Below are 16,133 nucleotides of genomic sequence, written 5' to 3' on the forward strand. Positions count from 1 at the left end.
ATGAAGATTATACTAGTAAAAAAAAATATGTACAACATGATAATTTGTAAGATTTTAATTGAATAAAGATGTAAAATTTTAGATACAAAATTAAGAATAAACTTTGAAGAAATTCATAGAAGTTGGTTTAGTGATACTCCTGTTAGAAAAGAAATGTTCAAACAATAGATTTGTTACAAATCAGAAATATTTCAAGCACCTTAAAAATTGTGAAAAGGTAAATACACATGAAAAGATGTGTTTTACAGAGTGAATACCTAACAGTTAGGGTCATTGAGAAAGTTTGGGAGAGCACATGCTAAATAATCAACTGTAAGCAGAAAAATTTTTAAAAATGATAAGAAGAAAGCAGGATGCAAAAGGCATAAAATGGACTTCCTTGCAGGCTGTCAAGATCTTGGACACTTCATTGGAAGGCTCTGATGTGGACATTGCCTCTTAGTCCCTTGTCAGTGATTCCTGCATGCCCCTGCTTTACCCTGTCACGTGGGAAAAAGCTGCCCACCAGCAAGCTGGATCTCTGAAATAAAAGCCGATCTCTAGGAGCTGATAGAATATGTTTTCAATTTTATTATACAACTTTAAAAGCAAACTACCAGAGTGACACATGACAGGATACTCTGATATTATATATATATATATATATATATATATTATATATATATATATATATATATATATATATATATATATATACATAGAGAGAGAGAGAGAGAGGAGAGAGAGAGAGAGAGAGAGAGAGAGAGAGAGAGAGAGAGAGAGAAAGAACAATATTTTAGTCTTACTACCATATTATGCCATAGTTAATTGGCAGTATGTGCTTTCTTCTACACAAATGACTTTTCATCTCTTAAAATATTTTTAAATGGAATTTATATTTTATTTTATTATTTTTTTAAAGAGAGAGAGAATTTTTTATTTATTTTTCAGTTTTCGGTGGACACAACATCTTTGTTTTATTTTTCTGTGGTGCTGAGGATGGAACCCAGCACCCCGTGCATGCCAGGCGAGCGCATTACTACTTGAGCCACATTCCCAGACCTGGAATTTGTATTTTATATCAACTTTAGATTTGCAAAAAAAATTGAGCAGATATTACAGATTATTCTTTTGCATTTCATGAGTGTTTAAATTGAATGCTTTATCAATTACTTTTAAGAATTTTGTGATTTTTAGCATAATTTATTTTATAACCATTAGCTTTAAGGTTTACTTGTAACCTTTCTTATTTTTTTAAAAGTCATCATTTGTTTACATTTGTCTTGAAGAGAACTGCACACCAATTTACCTCAGTACTTTTGATTGCTCAAATACTGAATGCTAGAAAACCCTGATGCCTACCCTTGGTTACCTCAGATGGGTGATAATTCTTAGGTTTTCACTTTTGATTTTATGTCCTTATCTCAAGGGCAGATATTCAGGAGGGAAAATAGTGAGGAGAATTCCAAGCCCACCTCAATGTATCCTTCTTCCTGTCCTTGGCATTTCAAATCTGGTTGCTATAATTATTTTCTAATAATTTTATATGACTCTAAGTAAATGAATATGTGTATATATCTTTATACTAGTATTCATATATGATTCACCATGTGTTATATTACTACATATGTGTAACTAACATAAGGATATTATATAACATATAAATTAACATGATTATAGATGGATATATGCATTTTTATTTAAATGGGTCCATATAAACATAGTTATATGCAAATTTCATATAATATCAACATTTTCACTATTTTACATGAAGAAATATCTTTCTTCTTATCATCTATCCTTCGTCTCTATCATCTGTGTAATATTCAGAATGTACAATTGTCCTTTGTGAGAAATTTAGTTTGATACCAGCTATATATTGAATAAAATATTTCTTACATAATATTACTCCTAAATTCATTTGTAAGGTACATGTTTTTCTTATATCCTTAAAGGTTATCACTGACAATTTAATTTCACACATGGTTTAATAAACACAAATTTTGATGTTTATACTTTTGTAAATAGTTTAAGGACTGCATAAATCTCTCTAATCCTGCTCCTTAACCTGGCTCACAGGGTGATTCATGGAATGCCATAGTTTAATGATTTCTGTATTCTATTCTAAAGTATTTGTCATTCTTGGTTTTGAAGTCAATATATGATTAGCTTAACCCAATAACTTATCACCTTTTTAACTCAATATGATAATTTTATAAGTTATCATATTGAGTTCATCTTCAACAATATGGTTTTCTTACTCCTTTAAAACCATATTGTTGAAGATTATGTAGTCAGATTAATTAGTGATAACCTCAGTTTCTATGACTAACATGACTTTATGCCACCCTTAAAACTTATGCATGAACATATATAATTCTAATATCACACTTAGAAATTACATGTGTGTGTGTATATGGAAAAGGAGAAGGAGAGAGAGAGAGGGAGAGAGATGTTTGTGTGTATCTTAGTGTATATTTGCTCTTGGTACTTTGAAAAAAATATTCCTGTCTTTTCATTTTTGCTTTTGTTATTGAGAGCTAGGTAATTAACTCTTTGTGGGTATTTAATCTTTTGAATTTGTTTATTTTTAACATAACCTATTTGCCTTTGGTGCTTAGTTTAAATATCTAGAACTAGTGAATGAAAGAGCAAATATTTTAGAAGTAATCACTAAATGTTGATAAGACATATGTACTAAATATTAGCAAAAATGAGGAATATAATTTTTAAAACTTCTCCCTCTGTCTTTCAAGTTTTGTAAACTATTTTTCCCATCTTCTCACAAAATGGTTTTGTGCTATTTTCCAGGTAATTTCTTCTAGTTGTTCAATTCATTAAGTTTCTTGTGAGCTATTTCAAATATTTTCTTACTTCCAAATTTCTAAAACTTAAATAAATACGTATTTTCAAATCTGCCTTCTAGTTCATAATTTAGAAACTCATTTTTATTTTAACTATCTTATTTAAATATTTCAAAATATTGACAGACATTTTACACGTTTTTTGTGGGAGACGTCTAATTCTTAGCTTATTTTTGCCACAGATGTCCCACCTATGGGAAAATAGGAAGCTAAATTATATCAGCCATATAGAATAAAATACCTTTTACTTGAGTATCAGTCAGAATAGTGACATCTGAGACTGTCTTCCACTAGGTTGCTTAAGTATATTATTTCTTAATGTGTTGTTGTAATTAATATGTGAAAGTAATTATAAAGTACTAAATGAACAAACAAGAAGATAGTCTGCAAAGTTATAGCATATTATGATTCAAATTTTATGTAGAAATACTTGCATATTATGGAGTAGAGGAAATAATAAATGAGTGTTCTTTTATATAGCAAAAATATATTTTAATGCAATGGGACTGAAATTGACTTTTTCATTTTATATGTATTTATACATAATTTTATCTATTTTCTCTAATAAATTGGCATCATTTTTGTATTTAAAAACACAAACAGAGCTGGGCACAGTGGGGCACACCTGTAAGCTCAGCAGCTCAGGAGGCTGAGGTGAGAGTGTTACAAGTTCAAAGCCTGTCTCAGCAATTTAGTGACGACCTGTCTCTAAATAAAAAAATAAGCAAGGTTTAAGAATATGGCTCAGTAGTAAAACACCCTTGGGTTCAATTTCTAGTACAAAAAAAAAAAAAAAAAAAGAAGAAAGAAAGAAAAGAAGCCCACACAAATTAATTAGTTGTATAAACTTTTTTTGTTTTTTTGCATAATCCTTTTTGTGATTTTTGGAATAATGCCAAGAGGTTGGATTCTGTGTTTCCTTTTTAGCTATAAGGCAAGCATTGATGTTCTATAATTGAATGGAAAAAATATGAGAGAAAGATACTGGAAGAATTTGAGGATATATTTATATACTTAATAAATTCATGAATCGTCTTATTTGCATCATTATCTTGGGAGGATAAAAATGATAGGTGCTCTTAAGGGGTTGAATTTCTAGTGAAAAGAAGACATACCAAAAAAGAAAATGGAGCAACATTGTACAGGTGATACAATTGTTGTTTGGATGTGAAGCAAGCTTTCTTTTGAACTTGATGCAACTAATGAATATAGGTTTCTTGAATTCCTGTGTGTGTGTGTGTTCTTTCTCATTTCTGAATGTCATTTATGATCTAACTTATACATGGTGTTCCGATGATAAAACTTAGGTCACGCACAAAATAGTGCTTTGAAAAATCAAAGCTGTTTAATGTTAAGTAGACAAATTACAATTACTATTTTGCAAAAGAATTGACTTTAGTTGAGGGCTGATTTATTTCTCAGAGAATGAAACTGAGACCTAACTGTTACTTATCTTTCTTTAAGTAACCTTTTGAATGTATATGGAAATAGGCAGGTGATAGGAAGTCTCACTCTGATTCTCTCTTCACAAACTTGAAATCTAACTATCAACAGCTGTTTTGATTTTTTAAGAACAAAGGAGACTGAAAAAGAAGATTAAACTTATCGGCATACTTACTAGGAAAACAACTATCTAAAGCCACATGTGACTAGGTAGGTTTTTTTGTTTGGCAAAAGACCAACTCATGTGATAAAGAATCTAGCAGTCTGTTATGAGCAAATTTATATGGTTTGATTTCATAATGGCTGCCATTCTTAGTGGAGTGAGATGGTACCTTAGAGTAGTTTTAATTTGCATTTCTCTGATTGCTAGAGATGGTGAACATATTTTCATGTGTTTGCTGATTGATTGTATATCCTCCTCTGAGAAGTGTCTGTTCAGGTCCTTGGCCCATTTGTTCATTGGGTTATTTATTTTTTTGTTGTTGTTTAACTTTTTGAGTTCTTTGTATCTAAAGATTAGAGGTCTATCTGAATTGTGAGGGGTAAAAATTTGTTTCCAGGATGTAGGCTTCCTATTTACCTCACATATTATTTCTCTTGCTGAGAAAAAACTTTTTAGTTTGAATTTGTTCCATTTGTTGATTCTTGGTTTTAATTCTTGTGCTATAGGTGTCCTAGTTAGGAATTTGGGGCCCGACCCCACATGATGGAGATTAGGGCCAACTTTTTCTTCTATTAGATACAGGGTCTCTGGTTTGATTCCTAGATCCTTGATCCATTTTGAGTTATCTTTTGTGCATGGTGAGAGAAAGGGGTTCAATTTCATTTTGTTGCATATGGATTTCCAGTTCTCCCAGCACCATTTGTTCTCCATTGCATGGTTTAGCGCCTTTGTCTAATATAAGGTAGTAGTAATTTTGTTGATTGGTCTCTGTGTCCTCTATTCTGTACCATTGGTCTACCAGCCTGTTTTGGTGCCAGTATAATACTGTTTTTCTTACTATTGCTCTGTAGTACAGTTTAAAATCTGGTATCTTGATACCACCTGTTTCACTCTTCCTGCTTAGAATTGCTTTAGCTATTCTGGGTCTCTTATTTTTCCAGATGAATTTCATGATTGCTTTTTCTAATTCTGCAAGGAATGTCGTTGGGATTTTTATCAGAATTGTATTGAATCTGTAAAGTGCTTTTGGTAATATGGCCATTTTAATAATATTAATTCTACCTATTCATGAGCAAGATATATCTTTCTATCTTCTAAGGTCTTCTATTTCACTCTTTAGGGTTCTGTAGTTTTCGTTGTATAGATCTTTCACCTCTTTTGTTAGATTGATTCCCAAGTGGAAAGCAGTATGGAGATTCCTTGGAAAGCTGGGAATGGAACCACCATTTGACCCAGCTATTCCCCTTCTTGGACGATACCAAAAGACCTAAAAAGAGCATACTACAGGGACACAGCCACATTAATGTTTATAGCAGCACAATTCACAATAGCTAGACTGTAGAACCAACCTAGATGCCCTTCAATAGATGAATGGATTAAAAAATTGTGGCATTTATACACAATAGACTATTATGCACCACTAAAAAAATAACAAGATCATGGCATTTGCAGGGAAATGGATGGCATTAGAGAAGATTATGCTAAATGAAGTTAGCCAATCCCTAAAAAACAAATGCCAAATGTCTTATCTGATATAAGGGGGGGTGACTCAAAATGGGGTAGGAAGGAAGAGCATGAGAAGAAGATTACCATTAAATAGGGAAGAGAGGTGGGAGGGAATGGGAGGGAGAAGGGGAATTGTATGGAAGATGGAAGGAGAAATTCATCCTTACACAAAATACATGTATGATGATGTGAGGAATAAAAAAAGAAATGTGTCACATTAGGTTGGGTAGAGAGAAGTGATGGGAGGGGAGGGGAGGGGAAAGGGGGATAGGAAGAGTAGCAGAATAAAATAGACACTAGTATTGCTGTATGTATATACATGACTGTATGATCAATGTGATTCTGCAACCTGTACATTTGGAAAAATGAGAAATTATACCCAATTTGATTCAAATGTAAAAAAATAAAAAGCAATTGATGTGCTGGCAAGAAATCCTGGTGGAAGAGCTTGTAAGGCAGGTTGAAATGTGAAACCTGATTTGAAGAAGTATAACTAAATTTGATGGGTGTTATTTTTAATAGTACTGACAATTGAAGCCATTTAGGATTTTGTCTCTTAAAGGAACTTCCTTAAATGTCAAAGTGCTCCAGGCCCATCTCATTTTCTAGTCTTATGACTGAAGAAAAAAATCAAAATAAGTAAAATAATTCTTATATAGCTAAATAAGTTGTTTTGTGTATTTTATTAGAAATCAACGTCTCCCTACTTTGAGATTAATATGTTTAAATTCCTCTGTTCAGTTGTGCTAACAACAGAACAATAGTTGCTCAGAATATATTAAATACAAATTATGTCTTTAAAGTTGATAGTAGGCATTGCTTTCTTTTGAGAGTCTTATTTGCTTTTAATGCCTGTTTTTTAACAGGGAAGTTTCTTTTCTTTTTTGCATCCATGAAATTTGTTTTCACTTTTGTAGTTTTGTATCAGACTTCAATTAAAATTTTCCTCACAATTGGCTGCATCTTAAGTTACTTATTTAATCCAAATTAAAGAATGTGCCAGAGAAGCTCTTTCCAAATAATTAGAAAAGTATCTTTAGTTTAACCTAGATCAAGTGCTTATATTTTAAAACTCATGTGAATAGGCTTTCTAGCAATTACCTGAAATCTGTCCCTGAGCTTTTGACATTAAACAATTAAGCTCTATTTCTTGACTTTCAATTAGTATATTCACTATCCCACTCCATATTTGATAAGTTGATTAATGAATCACCAGAGCAATTTCAGCCCTGTCAAAATAATGGAGAATTCACCATATTTGTTCATACTAACTAAATTTAAAATGTTAATTCATGCTCAAAGGCAAACTTCAGTACTGGGGATCATAAAGAAAGATGTCGAGTGGGAGTAAAAAGTGTAGGTGTCTCCAAATAGGTGTCAGAGATGGTTCTGGGAGGAGTATGATATTTGGGCAGTCCCAGAGAACTTACAACACTTCATGCAAGGTTTTTTTTTTTTTTTTTTTTTTTTTTTTGTTGCTGTTTTTTTTTTTTTTTTTAGTTTTGCAATAAAGTTATAGAATATTTTTGACTACTGAAATGCTACAAAATTTGGACATTCTGAAATGTCCTCTTCATTTCTTCCAAATGCAAATAATTGCTTTAATGATTTTGTTTGGACATTGGACGCTGCCTCCCATTCCTCTAGGAACCAATTATTCCTGCTGAAAAATTTGTTTTCTGTCATGTAGACATGAGTTAGGTGACAGAAATCAGAGAATTTCAAAAGATTAACGGAGACAGAGAAAAATAATCTTTAGAGAGCCTTGGGGCAAACATAGAAACAATGTACATGCAAAACCTGATCCAATGATGAAAAGTACCTCCTTTGATGTTTTACAGAGGCGAATAAAATATTGAAATAATGCTGCTGAAAGTATATTTTATAGTTGTATGAAACTTATTCTGTGTAAGTTTGCATACTGTGTGAGCTGACAAGTACAAAAGCACTTGTTTTTCAGGGGTCAGATTTACTGGTAGGATATAGTATCACTTACTATTTGGGGGACAAGAGAATTTTTCAGAGGATGAACATCAGAAGTAGTTCAAACCTAGTTCCTTAGACTTAAAATACTTCAAACATTAATGAAAAATAATTTGAAAATATTATAAAATGCTACTGGCTAGCTGCTCTCCTTGATGCTATAGAAATGCATAGAAGTCAAATTCTTTCTCTCACAGTACTGTGAATCTTAGTCAAAGCCACACTTCCTCTCCCTACTAAAATATCTTGAAGTAAACTTCTATATCCCAGGGTCATTGTAACCCCTGCTTGCCCTCTTTGCTCTCCAACACTGTGGCACTGAAAGATATTTCAGTTAAATGGAAATCATTTGTCCTCCTAATTTTTTTCATGAAATGACTTTGATTGGCCTAGTTTTTTCTCCTATCCTTTAGCAACTCTAAACTTAAGGTCCACTGTCCTATCCTTACCCTTTGGCACAGTTCCTTTGTTGTTTTCTCTGAACTCTCATTTCATAGTCTCTCTACCTCTTTACTGTAAAGGATGTACTTTCTTATCATAAATGTGTGAATTCTATCTCACATTCTTCTACAGGAAAACAGCATTTCTGTTCCAGAAAGTGTCTTTCCATCATTTATGCCATCACGTTTTCTTGTCTGAAATCCACAATATACCCTCGAATAATACTCTCATCAGAGCTTGAGTCAGAGAGGATTCAACTTCCCATATAGGCTGTGACATCTGAAAAGAGAAGGTAAAAAACCCAGGCTTTCCTAATCTTCAGAGGCTCCACTATTTATCAGGTTACATCTTGCACTCAAACTCTGTATTTCAAAGTGTGATTATCTATTTTTCTATGGATCTGCACCACCAAAACTTCTGAAGTGCCCTTCTATTTTCCTCAATGACTATAGCACTTTCTTCTCCAATTTTTCTTCCTTACTTCTGTTGTATTCGACTGGGTGTCCATCTCATTGATGGCAAGGTGTGCTCATTGATGTCCAAGTCCTGTGACATTATGTGACATCCTGTGACATCATTCCTCATGTTTCATGTTCTTTTTTCCCTATATTTACTAGTATGTCATTCTAATCAGCCTCAAATGTGTTTTCACTAATTTTCAGCTTTTAAAAATATATATTTCTGATTTTAGGTCCTCTGGGTATAAGCCAAGGAGTGGGATAACCAGGTCAAATGGTGGTTCCATTCCCAATTTTCTGAGGAATCTCTATACTGCTTTCCATACTGGTTGCACCAATTTGCAACCTACCGGCAATGTATGAGCATACATTTTTCCATACATCCTCACCAACACTTACTATTGCTTCTATTCTTGATATTTGCGGTAGTGACTGGAGTAGGATAAAATTTTGTTTGATTAAATGATGCAGATTTGATTAGATAATGCAGTTTTCATTAAATGATGCAGCCTCAAGTAAAAGGGTACTACAGAAATTTTGGTGGTACAGATCCATAGAAAAATAATGTTTATCACACTTTAAAATACAGAGTTTGAGAGCAAGATGTAACCTGATACTTAAATAGTGGAGCCTCTGAATGACTAGGAAAGCCTGGCTTTTTTGCCTTCTCTTTTCCCAGCCTATATGGGAAGGTGAATCCTCTCTTCACTCAAGCTTTGGTAAAAGTATTATTCGAGGGTATGTTGTGGATTTCAGACAAGAAAATGTGATGGCATAAAGTTTATATAGCAGCTAACTTCACAACAGCTCAACTAGGGAACCAACCTAGATGCCCTTTAACAGGTTAATGAATAAAGAAAATGTTATACACACACATACACACACACACACACACACACACACACACACACAATTGAATATTACTCAGCCTTAAAGAAGAACGAAATTATGGCATTTGCGGGTATATGGATGAAGCTGGAGAATATCATATTAAGCAAAATAAATCAAACCCCAAAAACAAAGCCTGAATATTTTCTCTGATAAACAGATGCTGCTCCACGATGGGGAAGGAGGAGCAAGTAGGGAAGAATGAAGGAACTTTGGATTATGCAAAGGGGAGTGAGGGGAGGAGGGTGTGGGGATGGCAAGTACAGTGGATATAATTACCCTATTGGCATCTATGATTATACTACTAACGTGACTCTGCACTATGTACTGTCAGAGGAAGGAGAAATTGTGCTCCATTTGTGTGCAATGTGCCAAAATGCATTTTACTGTCATATAGAACTAATTAGAACAAATTGAAAAAGTAAAAGAAAAATCTATTTTTTAAATTTTCTTTCAATTCTGTTTTTCAGAATAGTATTTAAAATATTTTCTGACAATATTTGAGTGTGGAATCAAAGGCCTTGGGTCCTACAAACTTTTCCCATATAGATGGATGAGGACACACTGCCTAATGTAATGAATTTTTACCAACATCAATAATTGGATCCCCTCTACAATACTTTGCAATATGTGTGTGTCATTGCTTAATCATGTCTTACCTCCTCTTCAAGAAGTGAACACCCCTCTTCTTTCCAAGGCTCAGGATGTGTCTTCTCCTCCCACTTACTACCTGCAGGCTTTTGAGTCTTTTTTATTTTTTCTGTGATTTTTCAGGATGAACATGGGATAGGTGGGAAAATTGTGGGCTGTGGTATTGAGCTGTGTGAATTCAAATCCTCATGCGGCCTCTTATTAGCCAGGAGGGTAGCTATATAGCTTCTGGGCATAAAATTTGTAGATTTTCTTTATATATGTCAGTTTCATCATCAGCAAAAGAGAAATGATTATGACAGTTTTCTTCAAGGATTACTGTGAGAAATAAATGAGGTAGGATTATGATGTGCTGATGTAAGTGATAAGAACAGTGTTTCCTATTGTCGTTTTTATTATTACAAAATAGTTTTTTCTATTTCCTGAACCTCCAATTTTTGTACTTTGCCAGTTCCTTTACCAAAACCTACTAAAAATTGTCAGACCACTCATATTGTAAAATAAAATTCTCTCTAACTGGCAAATATAATTGAAATTAAATTATCCGTCATAAAAATGTCTGATTCATCAAGACTTCTACATGTCCACTTTTAGATTTTGCTTTATGTATATAAGATGTTATTTTATCAGATTGATATATAGAAGTTATAATATTAATGTATATTTTATTTCCATTTTTAACTGGCATAAAAAATTTTAAATATTTAAAGGGTGCCATATGATGCTTTGATGAATGTACATATCATGTAATTTCAGAGCAGAGTAAGGATTTGTGTCTACTCAAAACTTATCATTTGTTTTAAGAGCATTCAATATTCTTGCTTCTAGCTTTTCTGAAATATACACTAAATGAAACATACATTATAGAGAGGCCATGTAGGAGAGAGAAAAAAATTCTAGGTGGTCAGGGCAGGCTCCATGGAGACTTGAGTTGAGCCATGATAGAATCAACAAGCTTTAGACAGGTTAGGAGAATCCTAAAGGCCTGAAGTAAATCTCAAAGGCTGGTTATTGATTGAGTCACAGAAGGCCTTCACAAATATGCAAGAGAGTCTCCAGACAGAATTAGGGATTCAGGGGTGAAGTAAGTTCATGCTAAATACAATTACACCCAAATTAACAAAATAATTTGAATATTAAATGAACTTTTTATTTCAAGAATTATTTATTTAGTTAGATTTGATAACAATTTTGTATTTTTTAAGCAACCTTTTAAGGATGAATACTAAAATATTTATAGATGAGTTGATGTGAAATCTGTAAATTGCCTCATAATGATAGTGGATGAAGGAAAATGAACAGGAAAATACAACAGGACTGGCTAAGTTGTAATGGTTTTTGTGACTACACAATATGCAAAAAGTGTTCATTATACTAATCTATCTTTGCAATATTACAAATTCTCCATAATAAAAAGTTTTAAATTTTATAACATATATTTTAGTAGAATACATGACTGGCTAATTTAGTCTTAATATCAGTAGTCACAATGGATAGAAATATGTTGTAAAGTCATCCTCTCAATACTTTGATATTGGAACACTATTTGATATAGATCTTTCACATATAATATACTTAATGTATCTATAAACATTTCTATGTGATTTTTAAAAATGTTTTCATTTTTTGGTTCTTGGAAGGAAAGAAGTTTTTCTTTTACATGATAAAATTTTATACTCTAGGATAAATATAAAGTTTTATATTACTGTTTAGGATGAAATACATTCTTTCTTGAATTCTCATTGAAGCATATGTGCCTGCCCTTTATTTCCAGCTCAGCAGATGTTAAGTAGGCTCTCTGTCCCTCAGTTTTTACTGGTATGTGGTGGTGAAGTTATGAAGAAACCTTATTGGAGTGATATGAGATTAGAGTATTCTACTGAGCACTCAAGTCAGTATAAAGAACACTTTTTTTTTTTGTTTCCAGAGACATGATGTTTACATCCTTAGAAAAAGTGTACATAGGCACGTGTGCATATGAGAATATTAGATATGCAAAGCAAGACAGAACGGTAAATTTAGAGAACATTGGAAAGTAAAAAAAAAATCTTGTCGTGAAACTTTGCAGTGGCTTAAGACATATAAGCAATAGTTTAAAGCTTTATAAGGTCATTTGCAATTCATATTGGAACCTATATCTCTGTTCCCAGCATTTTAAAAGGTTGTGTGCATCAGAGTAGAAAAAGAAATTGCCTTAATCTAAATATGGTCTTGCTACAACTGTCTGGGACAAAAATACGAAATTAGATTCTTTTAAATTCAGTATGTTCTGCCTTTAACCATTATTTACAACCCTACTGGTACTGTTTAAAAGTACAATAGGGATTCAATGTTTAAATAATCAAGAACCACAAAAATAGTAAGTTGTAACAAGAAAAGTTATGGTGACTAGCTTTAATGTCTAATGAGATTTGTCTTTAAACTGTTCAATAAGTTCTTTATTTAAATTTAACCTACTTTAAAAAATTCTTTTTAGAAAAGTTTCAGACTGAATGTACATGAAAGACGTTTCCCTGAAGGAGTAAATAATAAAACTTAGATGTAGAGAATGCATATTATTTTTTCTTTAAAATTTAATTTTAATAAGATTTCTACAGTCAACTGAATTCAAACATAATGAAAACTGGCAACTAATTGTAGTAGAATAAAATGCATGTCAAATTTAATTATCTTCGGTAATTCAGTTTCATTAATTTATAATTGAATTAAACTTCAATACTTGGAGAAAACAACTTTTTTCTCTGGAACAATTCTAAAATGATATGTTCTTAAATGATTTTCTTATTGTACAGCCTTTCTTTAGATGTCATAAATACATAAGTAATTTTAAAAGTTAAAGGAAATATTGTTTTCTATGGCCTGACAATGGCCTAAACTTTTGAGACAATGATCTTAAGCAACATGATAAACTTATCCATGTAATTATTGTAAATTTATTCCTTATAAAAAGAAATCATGGGTTTACTTACCTACTTACTTATCTTGCAACCTGAGGGGACTGGTGTTTTATTCAGGGTCTTTTATAATATTTGATCATTTGAGTTTGTTTATTGAGATTGTGCATTTCTTTTAACATTCCAATTTTATTTTATTTGGCTAGTTTAAAATATTAATGATAATCTTTAGTTGTAATTAAAGAGAAAAAATCTTTCAGTTGTCTTGTTTTCTAACAGATTTTCACGGAGTATTGTAGGGACAGAAATATTGAATAATGACAGTGATATCTGCTATATCCTGAAGACATTTTACCATGGAACACTTTTTCTTTTCCATTTCATGAAGAGCTGAGTGTGTTTCCTGCAATTTTTAAAGAAAAACGACAATGGAGGAAATCAGGTAATCTATTCTAAAAACATGATAGTATTTACAGCTTTATTATGATCAGGTCTCATTGATAAAGAGAAAATAATAACATTCTGTGTATTCAATGATAAAAACAGAACAATGTATTTTTTTATATGAATACACCTGAATTAGAGGAGGCAAGAACTATTCCCTTAGCAATTGTTTCTTCTCTGTATGCTTATATGTGTATGTATGTGTGTGTGTTTGTGTGTGTGGGGTGTGTGTGTGTGTGTGTATGTAAAAGAGAGAGGGGGTGGGTTCGGAGCATTGTCATTTATTTTAACAGTAATGCTATTGCTTCTGCTATTTGGGGTATAAAAAATGCCACCATGAAGTTATTGGGGTAATCCTGTTCACTTCATTGCAACATTAGAGTGCTTTTACCTTTTGCACTTTTAGACATTAGGTAAGTAGTGGTTTTCCTGTTGCTTTGAGGAATAAGCCCATTGTGGGAATAGTTCCACACTTACAGCTCACTAATGAGGACCCTGTGTTGGAAAGTGGTTGCCTTTAGGATAGGAATTCACAAGTCACAGAAAAGACAATGACTGCCTAAAACATATCTCTTACTCCTCCTTAATTTTGGAATCCTTGAAATTGACAACACCTTTTAATTTATTTGATAGCACATTATTCATATAATCACAGAAAGGAGGATAAGAATAGCCAACTGATACTGAATTTGTAATATTAAAGAAATAAACATAAACAGAAACTAAAAAAGAAGAGATTTATGACCATCCATACCTTCAAAATAATAACTGTGCAATATTTATAGACAGCTTTGTTCTGAGTTTGGGGCAAATGGTTGTTTTTCTGCAGTTGTTAGGATGAATGCTCCCTGAGACTCCCTTTCTTTTGCTCTGACCTTCAATGGGGGATATCAACTAGTTGAAAACACTGATTTGAAATACTTCTCTTACCACACTGACATGTGTAAATGCATAAATTGGAGAAGTCAAAATAAAATCTTGCCCTGATGGACAGTTTTGATGGAAACAATCAAGGTGAAAAAAAATAACACCCTTTGAATTATAAGAGAACATTTAAAAATAGTAGTATAGGAAATACGTAGTGTATAATTATGACAAATAGGGTACTAAAATTTTTTCTTCCTCCTTCCTTTTCCTCTTCCCTTCCTCCCTTCCTCCCTTTCTCTTTTCCTTCCTATTCTCTCCCTCTCCCTGCTTTCCTCTATTTCTTCCTTTCTCCGAATTTTTCTCCAAAAATTCTGTTTATGTTCTGTTATAATTTTCTTTCCCTGAAGCCATAGGGCAGTATTGAATGGTAACTCAAAACTCCTGAAGTTTTCACTTGTTTTGTTGATGTTTTCTGTTTTCTTTTTTAACAGAAAACTAAGAACAGGTATCAAAACAATCTAGGCAATAGACACTGATCTGCAATTCTGATGGTTAATTAACAGATGGGTATCAATGAGAAGTGTATAATTATCATGATTTGTGGAAAGTACTTCCCTTGCTGTGTTCCTTACCTGTTATTTCAGCTACAGCAGGTTACAATGACGGCAACGTGAGAGTGCCTCATTTCCTAGCATAATGAATAGGAATCAAATACACTCTTTTTTGATGCTTCACAGACTTATACTGAGAACATATGTTTAGCCAGTGATATTCTGCTGAGTGCTTTTGTTCAAGGCACTAGAGTTTTCACTATTGAAAGTATTTTAGATTCTGGATCATTTTGTATTTATGCTGTTGACAGTAATGATGCTATTGTCATTAAAGTACTCTGCAAATGACGGTAATTTTATTAGTCCTCTCAGTTAAAGTTGGCATTAGAGTTCTCAGACCCATGGGATTAAGTATATAGTTCTCTGTTTTCCTTTTATATGTGTTCTTTGCAAAATAGTTGGTGTTTAGCTTGTAGGAATAATATGGTGTTTATTAGTTACATAGTGAATTTATTGTCATTTTTCAGGGGCTCATGAAGTGAATATTACCTTTTCATTTTCCTTTCTCCACTCTGAGATTTCTACTTTCATATCCATAAATAAACAAGAGAATACTTGAGCTACAACATAGTAAATCTATATTAAAACAAAAAGTACTTTCTCTCTAAAAGAAATTGCCTATAGGGGACCTACGGAGTAGCTTTTTTTGTTCTGAAATTTAGAAACCTTATGGTCAATGTTGAATAAATAAAATGTGCTTAGGGATGAAAGCCCTTTCTTTTTTCTAAATTCACCTAAGTGTAATTAAATGGTCTTGGAACCAGGAAGTATCTGATATAGTTTTTTGATTGCTAAAACAAAAGTGGGTTGTTGGACTAAGGAAAAAATACAATAAATAAATAAGAACTAGAAAATAAGTTACTTAATGAGAATGTAGGTAGAAAAATATTTTTTAAATATCTCCATTAAATTTTTTTTTCTTACCTCTTCCTACATACTAT

The sequence above is a fragment of the Urocitellus parryii genome, chromosome 1, assembly GCF_045843805.1.
Source record: "Urocitellus parryii isolate mUroPar1 chromosome 1, mUroPar1.hap1, whole genome shotgun sequence".
Classification (NCBI taxonomy): domain Eukaryota; kingdom Metazoa; phylum Chordata; class Mammalia; order Rodentia; family Sciuridae; genus Urocitellus; species Urocitellus parryii.